Genomic DNA, 15,987 nt, shown 5'->3' on the forward strand with positions numbered 1-15,987 from the left:
AGTGGCCGAGTGGTCTAAGGCGCTGGTTTAAGGCACCAGTCTCTTAGGAGGGCGTAAGTTAGAATCGCACCTCTATCAGCCTATTTTGTTTTCTAGAATTAATAATATGAAGCTTTTGCTTATTAATCTGAGGTGGCTTTTGTTTCCAGGTATAGAGGCCGAGTGGTCTAAGGCGCTGGTTTAAGGCACCAGTCTCTTCGGGGGCGTGGGTTCGAATCCCACCTCTATCAGCCTACTTTGTTTTCTAGAATTAATAATATTAAGCTTTTGCTTATTTGTCTGAGGTGGCTTTTGTTTCCAGGTAGAGTGGCCGAGTGGTCTAAGGCGCTGGTTTAAGGCACCAGTCTCTTTGGGGGCGTGGGTTCGAATCCCACCTCTATCAGCCTATTTTGTTCTCTAGGATTAATAATATGAAGCTTTTGCTTAATAAACTGAGTTTACTTTTGCTTGCGGGTTGAGTGGCCGGTTGGTCTAAGGCGCTGGTTTAAGGCACCAGTCTCTTCGGGGGCGTGGGGTCGAATCCCACATCTATCAGCCTACTTTGTTTTCTAGGATTAATAATATGAAGCTTTTGCTTATTAGTCTGAGGTAGAGTGGCCGAGTGGTCTAAGGCGCTGGTTTTAGGCACCAGTCTGTTCGGGGGCGTGGGTTCGAATCCCACCTCTATCAGCAGAGTTTGTTTTCTACGATTAATAATATGAAGCTTTTCCTTAATAGACTGAGTTTACTTTTGCTTTCGGGTAGAGTGGTAGGGTGGTCTAAAGCGCTGGTTTAAGGCACCATTCCCTTCGGGGCGTGGGTTCGAATCCCACATCTATCAGCCTACTTTGTTTTCTAGGACTAATAATAGGAAGCTTTTGCTTATTAGTCTGAGGTGAGTTTTATTTTCAGGTAGAGTGGCCGAGTGGTCTAAGGCGCTGGTTTAAGGCACCAGTCTCTTTGGGGGCGTGGGTTCGAATCCCACCTCTATCAGCCTATTTTCAAGATATTAACTAATTCATTCTTATGAGATGCACATATAACATTAGTTTCATGGCTGTTGCTTTGGTTCTTTTAAGTCGCATTTGTTGAGCAATTTTAGAATCACGGAAACAAGATTATAAAACTTCTGTGAGGTAGTCAGATGATAAAAACGCCACATTATGCTCAACAAAATAACCACAAATTATCAATTCAGCTTGCTTAACTGACCTGTCCATCATTGATTCCTTAGGATGGTTCATCATGGTTGCCACACTTTGGGATGGAGATCTTGAATCTTTAGCTTTATCTTTATGTTTCATTCCATTCATATGATTCTTTATAATCTGCGTTTCAGCCAAGACACATTTGGCTTTGGTACTACAGTCTCGGGAGTCGACGTGAAATCCGACTTCCTCTGCAATCCCATCATCTATCCTTGCCTTTAGAACTCACTTGCCTTCCGTCTCGCAACTTCCAAGAAGTAGTATATAGTAATTTTCTAGGAATGCTACAGCTCCTAGAAATATGTTTTTTAACGGGAAAGGAAAATTATTGAAAATATTGTACTAACAGAAAAATTATTGAATTTAAGGTACTAATTAAAAAATTATTGTGTTTTTGCGTACCATAATGTTACTTAGTATAATTTATGGTACACAGACTATTTCGAGGTGAAATTATAATACCGTAACATAATTTTCGTACATCTGGCAACGCTGCGTACAGGGCACCGAACGAATCCCGCGTGAAGATAGCCAGCACGCATTATGGTGTGAAACGCGGAAGCGGGAACGGAAATGTTACAACACGTTGAGTTGCGCGACTTGAATTTATTCAGGGGTGTTAAGTTATCAGGGAAACATCAAGCGTGTTCAGGGCCTGAATATGCTTTTTAATTGTTTCCAGGTTAGCGATAGTGACAATGAGGTGACGTGGTTTAGGACATTCATGGGTAAGAGCAGCAACGAGGGTAGTGTTTTCAGCGGCATAGTCACGAAGAGTCACTAGATCTCAGATTCCTTCAGGGAAACGGCTACACCATTTCGAGAAACATGGCGTATACCATTGACGCCAATCTTAAGAGCCGAGGGACTGACGTTGGTAGTTAGTAGATCGCGAACGTTAGCGGAGGAAAGCGAAGAATCGATCGAACAGAACAATAGAACGTGGTCGTCGCGTGGACGCGGCGGATTTTGTGTAGACCTTGAAGAACGCGAGGGAATAACCGTGGTAGGATGAGGTGGCAGAGCGGCAACCGAGGCGAGCGAAGAGGCCAAACCGGTAGAGCTAGTAGTGGACCCGAGTTGAGGAGGAGCGAGTGTCGGGGTCACCGAAAATGGGCGCGATAACAGTTCATCAATAACTTTAGTCTTCTGTTCGAGGGCACCCTCCTTCTGGGCTAGGGCGACCTGCATAGAGATGACAAGGGAACTTGTTTCGGAGCAAATTCCCTGGATCTGGGTCTGTTGGGCAATCGAAAGCCCGCTTTTACCATTCGAAGATTTGTAATGAATAAACGAGAAAATTCGGCATGCGAGGTCTTAAAAAGGGGTCATAGTCTTATGGGAGGATAACGGCATAGGGTCCGGCGGTGGCAAAACCAAAGGGTCAACGGTGTTAGAATTGCGGTTTTCATTATTGCTTTAAGTTGGGGACGGAGGACGCAAGTCGTCTTTCGGAGAATCATTTAGACGAATGTCAGTATCGTTACACACGCGGGGTAGTTTAAACTGAGGTAGCGGAGTATCCTTCATAGTCTCATCAAAGATTTCCATAGTGGAAATAATCACGCCGAGGCTTAGGTGAAGTCAGACATGATGGGGCACGCGTAATAAGTACAATTAAGACGAAAGAGAACAAAAAAACAATTTAAAACCTCGGAACAGAGGGATCCGTTTGGCTGTCGTTAACGGATAGAGCAGACGACACAAGAGTAATTTAACGGCGTAGACCGGTAGAAAACCGAATATAAAGTCAAAACGCGCGCGCTAAAACCGATTGTGAGAGCAAGTGCCCGCGATCCGGAAGGCCACTATGGGTATGCGCGCGATGGAGAACTCGAAGCCCTCTTTCATTATTTCATGCAACATTATTCAGTTTTCAAAGTAAACGTCTCGGGCACCTACGACACTCAATGAAAAGCACCGAAGGAAAACCAACAAGATGATCAGGCCAGGTAAAAACCACCGGAGCGGACCGCCTTTCTGGAACTGAGATTCAACTACGAGCTTTTTAACCGCAACAACTTTAATATACGCTATTGGAGCTTGATTTACCGCGGCTGCTGGCACCAGACTTGCCCTCCAATGGATCGTAGTTAAAGGATTTAGAGTGTACTCATTCCAATTACTGGGCCTCAAAAGAGTCCAGTATTGATATTTTTCGTCACTACCTCCCAGTGCCGGGAGTGGGTAATTTGCGCGCCTGCTGCCTTCCTTGGATGTAGTAGCCGTTTCTCAGGCTCCCTCTCCGGAATCGAACCCTGATTCCCCGTTACCCTATACGACCATGGTAGGCGCGTAGCCTACCATCGAAAGTTGATAAGGCAGACACTTGAAAGAAACATCGCCGATACGAGATCGTGCGATTTACCCAAAGTTATCCAGAGTCGCCATGATAAGCGGGCCGAAGCCCGATTGGTCTTGGTCTAATAAAAGCGCCCCTTCCCTAAGGTCGTAGCTCTGCTGCATGTATTAATCTAGAAATTGCACAGTTATCCAAGTAAAAAGTACTATCTAAGAAACCATAACTGATTTAATGAGCCATTCGCTGTTTCATATTATTTCGGCATGTACTTAGACATGCTTGGCTTGGTATTTGAGACAAGCATATGACTACTGGCAGGATCAACCAGGTAACAACGAATAACGTTGCCGTCAGTTGAAACCATTCCCGCGCTACGACCGGCCCAATTAAGGACCGACGAGCCCGGTTAAAGGCTTCGCAGAACCGCCGCTTGAAGCGGACAGTTCCAACTTTATCGACGTTAACACGAGAAGCCGAACCCTCTCGGGAACGGTCTTCTTCGCTTTTGTTTCTCGATTCATTCACCCGAGGCGATATATTTCAATCGCCGTGTTCGAACGTGAACGCTAAGATACTTGGACTATTGCCCTTTACGAAACAAACTCACCATCGAATAGCAATTATAACCAATTGGCCCACCAACGTCGCAACTCCGTTACGAGGACGATCTGGGACTAGCTGATAAAATTATCGCTTCGACGGTCGAAAGTCGGCTAGACTTTCGTTCTCGTTAGAAGGTCACATCTCAAATTGATGCTTGAAATTGTAGAGACAATTTGCATCAATTGATGATTTAAATTGAAAGACAAAACGACCACGCTCCACAATAATAGTGTGGAACATAAGTATTAGCGAAGTCCGTTTAAAAAATGAACTCGCTAACGATGAACAAATTTAATTGACTCTCTTTTTTCAATATGCGGAAGGAAGGGACGCAGGGTGGGTGGTAGGAAGGGGGTATTAGTGGAGTGCGGGGTTAATTCTACGGGGCCGGTAGGCCCTTGTAGATATGACTTGATACCCTTCCGTAATGTTAAAGAAAAGGTCACACCTTTTAGGGTTAGCGTCCCATAGAAAAAGCATTAAAATTTTTTCGTTTTTTTAACGCAATTGTCATAGGCCATACGGAAAAAGTATAGTGAAGTCAGTTTTCAGAATAACTCTAAATTAACAAGCATTTATTAAATGGGAAACTTACCTGTTTCGATTTTTAATTAATGAAGTCTAAGTATTGTACTTTAACTAATTAACAAAGTACGTCTCAAAATTACTTTTGGGTCTGAAGTCAGCCTAACCTTATAGCGCGCTTAAACCTATTTCTTCATTTCGTTCTCGTTGACAACTAGAAGGGCCTAGGTTTTTGGGTGCTAACAAGTTACGTTGATAAATTTCAAATGTTGGCTTTCTTGCTGATTTTCCTAATTTCTAGGGGTGTGCGAATACAACTTTTTGGGTATCGAACCGGTTATCGAATACTAAAAAATTTTCCTTATCAAATATCAAATCGAATAGTTTATTCCAAATCGAATACCAAATAGTTAGGCCTTGGTAAATATTTTACTAACCGATTAATCGCGAATAGTTGAGCCTAGTATTCGCGAATAGTTAACCCTAATACTCGCGAATACTAGGCTTAACTATTCGCGATTAATCGGGTGGTAACCCTTATATTCTCAAATAGTTAATACAAAGCAATGAGAAAAACATTTAGATGCCCCTAAATTTCAAAATACCTCTCCTCATTGGTGGCCAAGTATTTTTTAAACTTTTCCTAGGCACTTGATGGTAGTTTTTGATTGAGGACAAATAAAATCGGGATGATATTTTTGAAAATAAGGTGGGTCTCTCTAGTGCCAAGGACCTAAATTTGTGGTAGTCGAACTTTAACCGAATAGTCAATTCGGTATTCAATATTCGTATCGAATAGTGAAAATGGGCTTGTCGAATACCGAATCGAATAATTCGGTTCGGTATTTGATCGAATTATTCGATTGAAACGGTTAACCGCACACCTCTACTAATTTCTTAGCAGTAGACGCCAACAAATTACTTTGGTATTTTATCCGAGCTTGAGCACCTTTATATGTATTTTCTAATTAACTGTAGCACTCTTAATAACAACGTCGTTATCAGGTCGAATTTTCGTCTAGGAAAGAAATTCAGGTAAATAATTACAGTTAATAGAGGTTTTTATATCATTTATAGTAAGCTTTTCGACGTTCTTTACGGCCAAGGCTTAAGTTTTAGTTTGTCTATGTAATATAGTGTTTATAGTGTCTTTCCTTTTAAAGATTATAAGAAAGCTAATTTCCAGCACTGTTTTGAATTGGAATTACAAAAATACGCAGTCTGCTACGATTCATGCTACAAATCCTAACCCTAGGGCCTAGGTTTTACGCTACGTAACTTAATACTGTATTCATCATGACTGTTTGTTGGCGCTTCTAGTTTTAAGTAAAAAATGGCATATTTAATCCAAATTATTATGGTTTAGAAATCAACGGTAGTGTTTTCACCATGTGAAGAATTTAACTTCAATGTATTTTCCCTACGGCAGTTAAAAGAGTGGTGTTTACGTTAGCACAGTTAATTCAACATTCTCATTGACGACAGGTATAAACGGTTTCATTATTTGTTAATCTCACAAAAATGCTTCTAATTGTAAAGGTGTGTGATATAATTCCTGAAACTAAACCATTGTAGAGGACCAAATTATTCGTTAAAACAATTTTGATCATAAAAAGGTTACTCATAGCTATTGTTGTCACGGTCTTTAAGATATTCATAAGTAACAGTGGTACTGGTTAATCCAGGAGGACAGTGTTGTTATATAATTTAATTAGTGAAATAATTTTCAGGTTTACATCTCTCAACGTAACCACGTTAGAAACGGAGGGTTACGTTGTTTGCTATTTCCACAGTCCACATTTCCGTTTGTTTATTGGTTTAAATTGCTATGAATTGTATAGGTATTTGTTTAATTACTGGTATTCAAGCTAAACTATAGAATAACCTCATTCATTAACATATTGTATAGATAATCTTTACGTTACCACAAACCTAGCACAGGATATGATAAAAATTGAACGCAATGTGTTGGAAATAATCAAAAACTCCTCTAAACATTAGAATTAAGGTGAATTAATTGTTGAATGTCATTTTATAAGCTTAATGAGCACTGACGACAAGTTAATTTCAACGTAATTAAGTGTAATTAACGTGAAATTAAACCAAAATATACATTTTTTTGGATGAAAACTCAGATAACTCTTAAATGATGTTCTTGATTAAGATTATATCTACCCAAGCCGTTGGTAAAGCCCCATGTTTTCTCTTTCACACTTAAGCTAGTTTAAATTATCTCCAAAGTACCTTAATAGGCGCGAAATTCAAAAGTTTAGGGTAAAATGAGAATCGAAAACTACACTAAAAGTTGCAATTAAGGTGAAGTATACATTTAAACTCATTTTATAACCTAAATGTACACTGCTTAAAACACAATCCTACGTTAATTTTAACTCAATTAAATATAATTAACGCGAAATTAAACCAAAATATACATTTTTGGATAAAAGCTCAAATAACTTTTAAATAAACTGTTTAATTATGATTAAAACTACCCAAGCTATTTGTAAAGCCCAATATTCTCTATTTCACACTTAAGTTTATTTAAACTATCTTTAAAGTACATTAATTGCCGCGAAATTCAAAAGTTTAGGGTACCATAATGATGAACATATGGCAAAAATATTAAACTGCACTAAACATTGCAATTAGGGTAAAAAATTCAAATAAATTTTAAGCTTAATCCACTCTCACGAGACACGCTCAAATTAAGATTAAAACATCACAAGTTTTTCGTACAGTCACAGTAGTTTCCTATTCCCTTTCAAATTAATTTAAATGATCATTAAAATATATCAAATGTTTAGTGCAGTTTAATATTTTTTCCATATATTCATCATTATGGTAGCCTAAACGTTTTCCTATTTAACACTAAAATTAATTACATTATCATTATAATACATTATTAGGCTCCAAATACAAAATTTTAGGGTAAGGAATGTGTCAAAATGAAACTTTCCCATTTAAATTTTAATATATTATTAACATAGTTCGCAAAATCATCAGCAAAAATTTAATCTGGCAACATTCGATGTAATAATGTTGCCAATAAAACAATGGCGTCTAGCCCATAACTAAGCGACATCGCTTGCCATCTCTCGCTATCCCTAATTCAATAAATTTTCTTCTACTGAAATATCACCTAGCATACCAGTCAAGTGGGGCAATGCCGACTCAATTAATAAAGGCCCATGCATGGTGCCTCGGGAGTAGGGAACCGGACCTTTTATCGGCCGCCTCTCCCAGGAGCTAGGTGGCGCTTTCTGTTGTATAAATATTTGAATGAATTTAAAGTTCGCGCCAAAGATATTTTGGCGCCAAAATGCATGATAACTAAAATATCGGTTTTTGCTAGCATAATTTTTAAAATTAAGTGGAAATACAACTAAATGATGATAAGAAAAAATATTTTACCCTAGAAATTAACATATATCATTACAAAAATTATAATATCTTATTAATGACCAGAATTAACATTTTGTAACAAAGCGGTATTATCGCAAAGAAAAATATCACACTCTTCCCCTTTAGTCTACATTCATTTTAACTTTTTAAATCCCGTCCCTAATTATATTTCATAATATAAGAAACTTAAACATAACTAGTTAAATTTACTAACCTTTGCGAAAATTATTTCCTCCACATCAAAAACAGTTGAGAACTCCGTTTCCAAAGAGTCTCTAACAGACTAACAGTCGTATACTCCCCCCCCTCCCCCTCAACTGCATAGCCGTTCCCTCACCCTTATTGGCTCTTACACGGCGCGAAAACATTTTGAATCCTCTGTATCGGAGAGCGCCAAGTCGCTGTGCGGCACTTTTTGGCGAATTCGAAAAAGCGAAAATAAATTAAAAAGCCGAGGCATGCATAGGCCTTTATAAATTGAGTCGGCATTGAGTGGGGGGAGCAACAGAAAATTTTAACGCACAGTCTTACGATTAGTTCTGGAATTTGGGCCTCAAATTACAACCTCTAATCTGTTTGGTACACATCAACATCAACGTTCAATGTGACTACCAATGTTGTGCAGGCACTCTTCATCTGTCTTCATGTCTTGCAATAAATTTACAAGCAACGAACTCATGACGCAGGAAGTCCAAGTAAATGCCTTCAGAGATTTTCTCATCAAGAAAAGGGATCCGATAATTTGGTTTCCAAGAACGCCCACCCAAAAATTTACCTTCTAACGCAATTGATGGTTATTATGTCGTAATCATTGAGAATTTTGTCGGGTCCAGTAATGCACCTTTTTTTTTTTTTTTTGCTCTGTTTTTATTGTCGAGCTAGGACCAAAGAAAAGGTCTTACAGCTCCGAAACGTTTTGAAAATACAATACATACAATACAATACAAGCCATAGGGAATATCATACAAAAGTAACATTAATTAAAATTAAATTAAACAAATTAAACAATATGAAATATAATAACAGGAAATTGGGGCGAAGTTTAAATTTATATATTTAGGAATAATTTTAAATGACTCTTAAATTGGGGCGAAAGTTAAATTTATATATTTAGGAATAATTTTAAATGACTCTTAAATTGGGGCGAAATTTAAATTTATATATTTAGGAATAATTTTAAATGACTCTTAAATTGGTTCACTGAAGTAATGGAAACTAGGTAATCAGGGAGAGCATTCCATAAGGGAATGGTCCTGCGGAAAAAGGAGTTACGTAAGATATTGGTACGGGAAGGAGGAAGAAAAAGTTTACGGCTGTGGCCTCTAGTACCCTTACTATGAGTAGCAAATAAAAAATATTTCTGGGAGGAGTGAGATAGGATTTTAAAAAGGCTCACTAGGTCGAGGTAGGTACGACGGAGAGAGAGTGGAGTCCAGCCAAGAGCGGACAAACGGAGTTCCCGAGGTTTAGAGCGCAGGGCAGAAGGAATGCGGGAAGCACGCGCAAGAACATTTTCGAGCAAATCAGTATCCCTGTTGGTACTGGGGTTCCATATTTGACTTCCGAATTCTAGGATTGGACGCACGTAACACTGGAATAAGCGCGTTAAGAGAGGGAGGGAAATACCGGGAAATTGGCCTTAATCACAGATATGAGACTGTTAGCGCGCTTACACGTGTGCATAACGTGAGATCGCGAAGATAAATTATGGGTGACAATTAAACCTAGATCGCGGCAATCATTGACCCTCTTTATGTTATGACCGTGGAGGTAATACGGTGAGGGAGTAGATAAGTCTGTGGGGCGACGTTGTAGCGTCAGGACTAAGGATTTATCGGTATTGAATGCAAGGCCGTTTTGAACTGTCCAGGTTTCGAGAGAGTTAAGATCCCGCTGTAGGCATGCAACATCGTCATAGTTATTAATAACGCGAAAGATCTTGAGGTCGTCAGCGTATAAGCGGGGATGCGAGGTAAGAACTTGCGGAAGATCGTTAACATATAGGACAAATAGTAGAGGGCCAAGAACGCTTCCCTGCGGGACTCCACTCAACACCGGAAGAAAGTCACTAAGGGAGGACGCCACCCTAACTGCCTGGGTACGATGGAGTAAGTAACTGGACACCCAACCAAGAATATTTTTCGGAAGACCATAAGTAGTGAGTTTGGCTAGGAGGGCAGTATGGGGGACAGAGTCAAAAGCCTTTGCTAAATCTAAATAAATGACGTCTACGCGCTTACTATTGTCAAGGGCTGCGGTCCAAGAATGAAAGGCAGATAGCAGGTTGGTTTCAACTGAGCGGTTATGGAGAAAACCATGTTGAAAGTCACTAAGGTAAGGGTTGACCTGTTGGATAATGGCTGCACGAATACATTTCTCAAGGACCTTACAAATTGAGCAGGTCAGACCTTATGAAGGTTTAAGGTACCATCCCTAAATAGCCTCGTTAGAGAACAGTACCTTTCTTAAAAATAATGGATCGGCTTCAATTAGTTCACACAAAGGTTTTGCCATCTTAGGTAATCTCGTAAACATCATGCTCAATTTGCCCTGGTTTGAATACACTGGCATTTTGCTAAGAGACGAGACTAACTAATTAAATTCGATCTTAACTGCTACGTAACGACGATTACTTTTCACTACGGCCTTTTTTCTCGGTTCCACCCGTACGGAAATTGTCTATATGTTTTCTATAGAAGCGTATAGAACCCTATTGAACATTATAAAAGTTCTATAAGCTCAATTTTCTCTATAGGATTTTCCTTAAAGTTTTTAAATGGCAGGTTCTAAGTAGTTTTCTTGTTCTCGGTTATATGGAAATTTTATGGGATTTTGATAAGGTTGTAAAGGGTAGTTTCAAAGTGGTTTTCGTGTTCTCGATGTTGAAATCACTTTAGAATTTGTACTTTGAATATTTCAAGTAACATACAGGTTGAGCATCAATTATAACAATTTCAAATATTAAACAATGTATTCGATATTACACGACTAGTCGAATGGAAATATTAGCTGCCTAGCTAATTGATTTTAACCAAAAGTAAAATTTTTCAGGGCGAGTATAATATTTACATCAATTAAAGCCTTTATTAATATTCATTGTTAATATCTTCGATGTGGCCAGTTACTATCTCTTAAATTACAAAAATCTTAATGAAAAGTATACAGGGTTGCCACGGAATTTTCAGAACAAAATTCCCGGACTTTTCCAGGTTTTCCCTGACCTTTTTCTCAGATTTTCCCAGACCTTTTTGGGTTGTAGGGTAAATTTTTACAGCACGTTTTAAGTGCTTATAATTAAATAAACTCTCTACATTAAGTTTTCCAATGTATTTGTTGCACCAAAATGAATAAGAATTATTTTAACTATAAATAACTCTTAAGAGCTTTTTTGAAGGCATTTACTTTATAAAAACAATTCTAGACATTTTTAAGGATTGCTCATGGAGTTTTCTGTGTTAAGAGAGGATAAGGAGAAACTTTCATTACTCTTTCAATAAATAATTTTACCCACTAAAATCAAGTTCCCAGAATTTGCTAAAATTTTTAAAATTTCCCGACTTTTCCCTGACCTTTTTGGCCCATTTTTAAATTCCCTGACTTTCCCAGGATATCCAGGTACTGTGGCAACCCTGATATACACTTACAGATTTTTTTTTAAGGAAAAAGAAAAACATACAATTCTAAAGCGTATTTTTTCACACATTTTTCTCTTAAAATTTTTGAAACCGCAAAATAATTCTGTAACTAAAACAAATTGAGATCTATTTTGGAATTCAGGATTATTTTCACAACCAAAAATCTTTAATATATAAGGTTTTTGATTTCCAAGCCCCCAAAGCACTTGCTTCTTTTATATTCAAACAAAGAAACTGAAGGTATACATAAACGTTTAAGTTTTGGTTTCACTTTATAGGGGTGTGGTTCCCAGCAGATGAGAAGCTAGCTAAAAAAGCAAAGGCTTATGCATAAAACTGGCTCTAAAAAGTAGATAAATTGATAATTCAATAACAAAATTCAAACCTTACGTGACAAGGTTTTATTTATGTCAGACTCGATGGCTAGAATCTGCTTTTTATTTAATTTGCACCTCCTAGGAAGTGAATGGGCAAAAGTATTGCTTTCAATTTTAGTTATTTTCTTAAGATAGGGGTAACCTCTTAGAAGATCAAGTAAATAATCTTCTAAACATCGGCTGTTTGCGAATGCGTTTTCAGAAAGATGCCTCATTCTTCTAAGAATTATATACTTTTCAGCTATTTGAATAGGAACTTTCTGGGTTCCATGAAAGAGAGCCATTAATTTCCCATTCATGTTTTCAAATTGGAAACACGAAACTAACCAATAGCAGGTGTATATTGTACGTCATATATTCTCGCCCATATAACTTCTCGAATTTCTTAACAAAAAGCTCTAAATAATAACTTGCTTCATCCACCATATCTAATGTTAATTCACTTGACAGTAAAATATTTACGGCTAGTACCAAGTTAAGCCAGTGATTATAAAATTTTTCCGGCAAATGGCCTCTCAAAACATGTCGGGAATAAAATAATAGCCAAGATCGCCACTCATTTGCCTTCCATTGTTTTCTTTCAGTAATAGATTTGGGCAATCGGCTGATTTTATTGGGTGGCTTTAGAGTTTGAAGTGTGTTATCTAAAGCTTCAATATTTCTGCCAATATAGTAATGCTCCTTGTGACTGGAAGTATCAAACCATAAACTAGCAATAGCTTTCACAACTCCTTGGCATACACAGTGCATGTAATCAACCGAAAAACCCTTCACAATATCAAAATATGAAAGTAACATTAAAATTGGAAAACCCTTTACTCCGTTAACTCGCGTTTTATTTTGAATTGAGTCTTTGGCGTCTCTTGCCATTTGTTGAGCATGTCTACTTGCCACATTCCGTTTAAAATAGTAAATTGGGCTTTGGCCATTTCCTTTTTTAACGGATGATCCTTCATGAAGGCACCAATTGCATCCATATTTACCATTGAATTGAGTTGTGTTTTGCAATGTACAACGTGCTACAGAATCACAACAACAAGCGCCTGGAAACACTTTCACCGTTATTCTTGTTTCATTGTGATTATAAGTAAAACCAAACTTCGATAACCTATTCATTTCGTCTACAAATGGCTTAAGAAAACAGTTCATCTCTGGTTTTTCACAACCGAACCAAAGAGCAGCGAGTTGAACCGCATTATTGTCTAATTCGTTTACAGTGTATAGCAATGGCCAAATGGAGTAGCCTGATGAATGGAAAACTGGTACACCATCAGTTTTCCACGTGACTGACAAATCGTACTTCCCCATTGGTAAACTCTTATAAGCGCTTCCTAGGTTAAACGCCGGTTTTCTATTATTTTCATAGTTTCTGCACCTCTATCACGCTCTTGAAGTAGTGTCTGTATTTGATCCTCAATACAAAAAACTAAAAAATAATTTCCGTTTTCCAAAGCTGATTCTACACAGTTATAAATGTCACAGTGTTGGCAGAAGGCACTTCTTAGTCCAATATATGAGTTACAATTTTTAATTTTTGCAATATAAATGGAACGTGTACTTTGATTTTGCTGCCTCAAAATATTTATAAAATAAGAAAAGGGTACGAGGAATCCTTGACCTTTCTGGCAAGAAAAACGAGAGCAGTTTCAGAAGGGAGGCAGTAGATTCTTTACAAAGCTTGAAACCAAACTTGGGCCATAACTAATATCAGGAATTGTTTTAAATTAACTGCAGCATCGGGATATATTTCTTCATCCTTAAAGGAAAAAAATAAATAAATAAAAAACAAATTAATAAATATATTAAATTAATTAATAAACAAAATTACTTACCAGGTCTGTAGAAACAATGGATTCGTCGTTTTCTTCCAAATTGTCGAAAGACAAAATCTATTATGAATATGTTTTCATTAGCTTAAATCCATTCTTGATTAAAAGGTATATAATACAAAAGTATATAACAACTCACGTCATCATTTGTTTCTGCGTTTGAGTTAACGCTTTGTTCTTCCCAAGACGAAGTTGAATTTGATCGCCCAGAATGAACTGATGATGTGCCGGAGGACATATTAGAACTAAAATCATCATCATTCGGTCTGTCCTTAATTGTTTGGCTTAACATTTCATTTTCACTACTCATTGACAAAAAGCTACCATCCGATCGCTAATCCGTCTTTTTTTTTTTTGCTTCATTTTCCGTAACAAACTTTGTTTCATTATTCTCATCAGAACTCGATAAAATATCTTCATCCATGCTTGTTGGCCCTGTTGTTCCAGAAAGATTTAACACGGGTTCCACATAATTTTCAATAAAAGTGTTTTTTGACGACGTATTCTATACTCTGTCCGCCTAGGAATTCCAGATTTCTCTTCACTGTTCCACAATTATCTTTTATAAGGCATGACTATATCTGATTTCTATGCCTTGATTGACTAACTCAACTAGTAGAATTTTCCGAACAAAAAAAAAAGACAAGGCCTAGTGGCAGTGCCTTTAGATATCAACTCGCAAATCTCGTATATAATAACCTATTCCTGCCTGAGCTCGATCCATAAAACACTGCTGAAATTCTACCTCCCCATGAACCGCATGGCTACCACATATTTAGGGTCTTTCCCAAGAAAATATTTCCCAACTAAATCTCCAAATTTCCCGGATTTCGAAAAGTGGGAGTTTTTCATCGAATCAACGGCTTAGTTCGCAGAGCAGACGGCTTAACTCGTTACCTTATGACTGGCACTGGCAGCCATGTTTACAGTACTTCTCCTAAAAAAAGGACTACATAGATAATAAGACGTTTTGCTTCCAACATCGAATACGATACAGCCTCCATGCCACGTGGGTTTCTTGGACTAAATGGGAGGAGGCGTAACCGGTGGGTTTTTTTGTATTTGAATACTTTCTTGAAAGGGAGAAAGGTGAACAACGCGTACGAACGTACGACCAAAGAGGGTAGACAGGAGAGGAGTAGACAGTTGCGATATTTAGTTCTCGCTAAATTTTTCCGGGCTACTTCCGGTGTTTGGTTTCCTGTCGGTCACGTGATTTCCGGTGTCTAAATCCCTCCCTCCTCCGCCGCTTCCCCACTGTTTAGTAAGGCACTCTGTAACTCTGGTACTGAGAAATATCGTTCTTTACGTCTTAAAAGGTATTTTTACTAAAATGAATATATTAAATAATAAAGTTTTATAAGTTTTAAAAACTACAACAATAATTTAGTCCATCTTACGATGCGAAAATAGTGAAAACAATGAATTCAAAGTTAAGCCTTGGCGAAAATCCTACTAATCTAAAAGGTTAGTAAATTTAGTATCCTATTTATTTTGTTCCGGTACGATTCAATTCTGAAAATTTAAAAAATTAAAATCGAGTTTGCTTATTTTTAGCCCATTTAAGAATAATCTTATGTGAATCCTTGGCCCAAATTGAAGATGCGTATTCTACGGAAAACGCAATTAATGCTGGACTATTTTACAAAGACCTCAAGGAAAATGATATTTTAAATAGCATCCTTCTAGAACACATTATTATGAAAATAGACGCGAGCAATTTACTTCATAGTACCTCAGAAACAAATTATATAGAAACTACCCTAAGATTTAGTTTTGATGAAAGAAATAACGATACTCTTAGATTGCTACTTGTTAAATGTGTTGCATTCGCTGCCCTCACGCCATGTTTCCAAAAATCTTTCATTCAAATGTTATACAGAAGGTTTTTTCTTGTTTGATGAATATGGCTCAAATTGGAATTAAAGAATTGAAAAAGACGACGGAAGAAAAAAAAGCGAAAGAAGAGCTTGCAACTCATGAGGTTGAAAAATACCCTAAAATTAAAAACCCAAATGTTCCAAGATCTGAAGATGTTCTTCGTTATGTAGCAGGGTTTTTAGGGAGATCTTTAAAAAGAAAAGGCTGTCCAAATGAAATTATGGACAATATTGAAAAGAAGGGTGA

At 37.7% G+C, this 15,987-nt stretch overlaps 1 long non-coding RNA gene, 4 other non-coding genes and 1 pseudogene across 5 annotated transcripts; 5 read left to right on the top strand and 1 right to left on the bottom strand.

The window, feature by feature from the left end:
• The first annotated feature begins 148 nt into the window (after positions 1-148).
• On the top strand, positions 149-230 carry TRNAL-AAG (transfer RNA leucine (anticodon AAG)). The gene has a single exon. It is a non-coding gene; the product is annotated as a tRNA-Leu (tRNA).
• A 70-nt stretch (positions 231-300) lies between these two features.
• On the top strand, positions 301-382 carry TRNAL-AAG (transfer RNA leucine (anticodon AAG)). Its single transcript has one exon. It is a non-coding gene; the product is annotated as a tRNA-Leu (tRNA).
• Positions 383-587: 205 nt separating this feature from the next.
• On the top strand, positions 588-669 carry TRNAL-UAG (transfer RNA leucine (anticodon UAG)). Its single transcript has one exon. It is a non-coding gene; the product is annotated as a tRNA-Leu (tRNA).
• A 221-nt stretch (positions 670-890) lies between these two features.
• On the top strand, positions 891-972 carry TRNAL-AAG (transfer RNA leucine (anticodon AAG)). Its single transcript has one exon. It is a non-coding gene; the product is annotated as a tRNA-Leu (tRNA).
• Positions 973-3,212: 2,240 nt separating this feature from the next.
• LOC149681508 (small subunit ribosomal RNA) lies at positions 3,213-3,817 on the bottom strand (annotated as a pseudogene; the record flags this gene model as incomplete).
• Positions 3,818-15,061: 11,244 nt separating this feature from the next.
• LOC149681509 (uncharacterized) lies at positions 15,062-15,700 on the top strand. The gene is made up of 3 exons (XR_016365580.1): positions 15,062-15,179; positions 15,251-15,327; positions 15,418-15,700. It is a non-coding gene; the product is annotated as an uncharacterized LOC149681509 (long non-coding RNA).
• The last annotated feature ends 287 nt before the right edge of the window (positions 15,701-15,987 follow it).

The sequence above is a fragment of the Phalangium opilio genome, unplaced genomic scaffold (genome assembly GCF_054372755.1).
Source record: "Phalangium opilio isolate 3A_F unplaced genomic scaffold, DU_Popi_V2 ptg000039l_1, whole genome shotgun sequence".
Lineage (NCBI taxonomy): Eukaryota > Metazoa > Arthropoda > Arachnida > Opiliones > Phalangiidae > Phalangium > Phalangium opilio.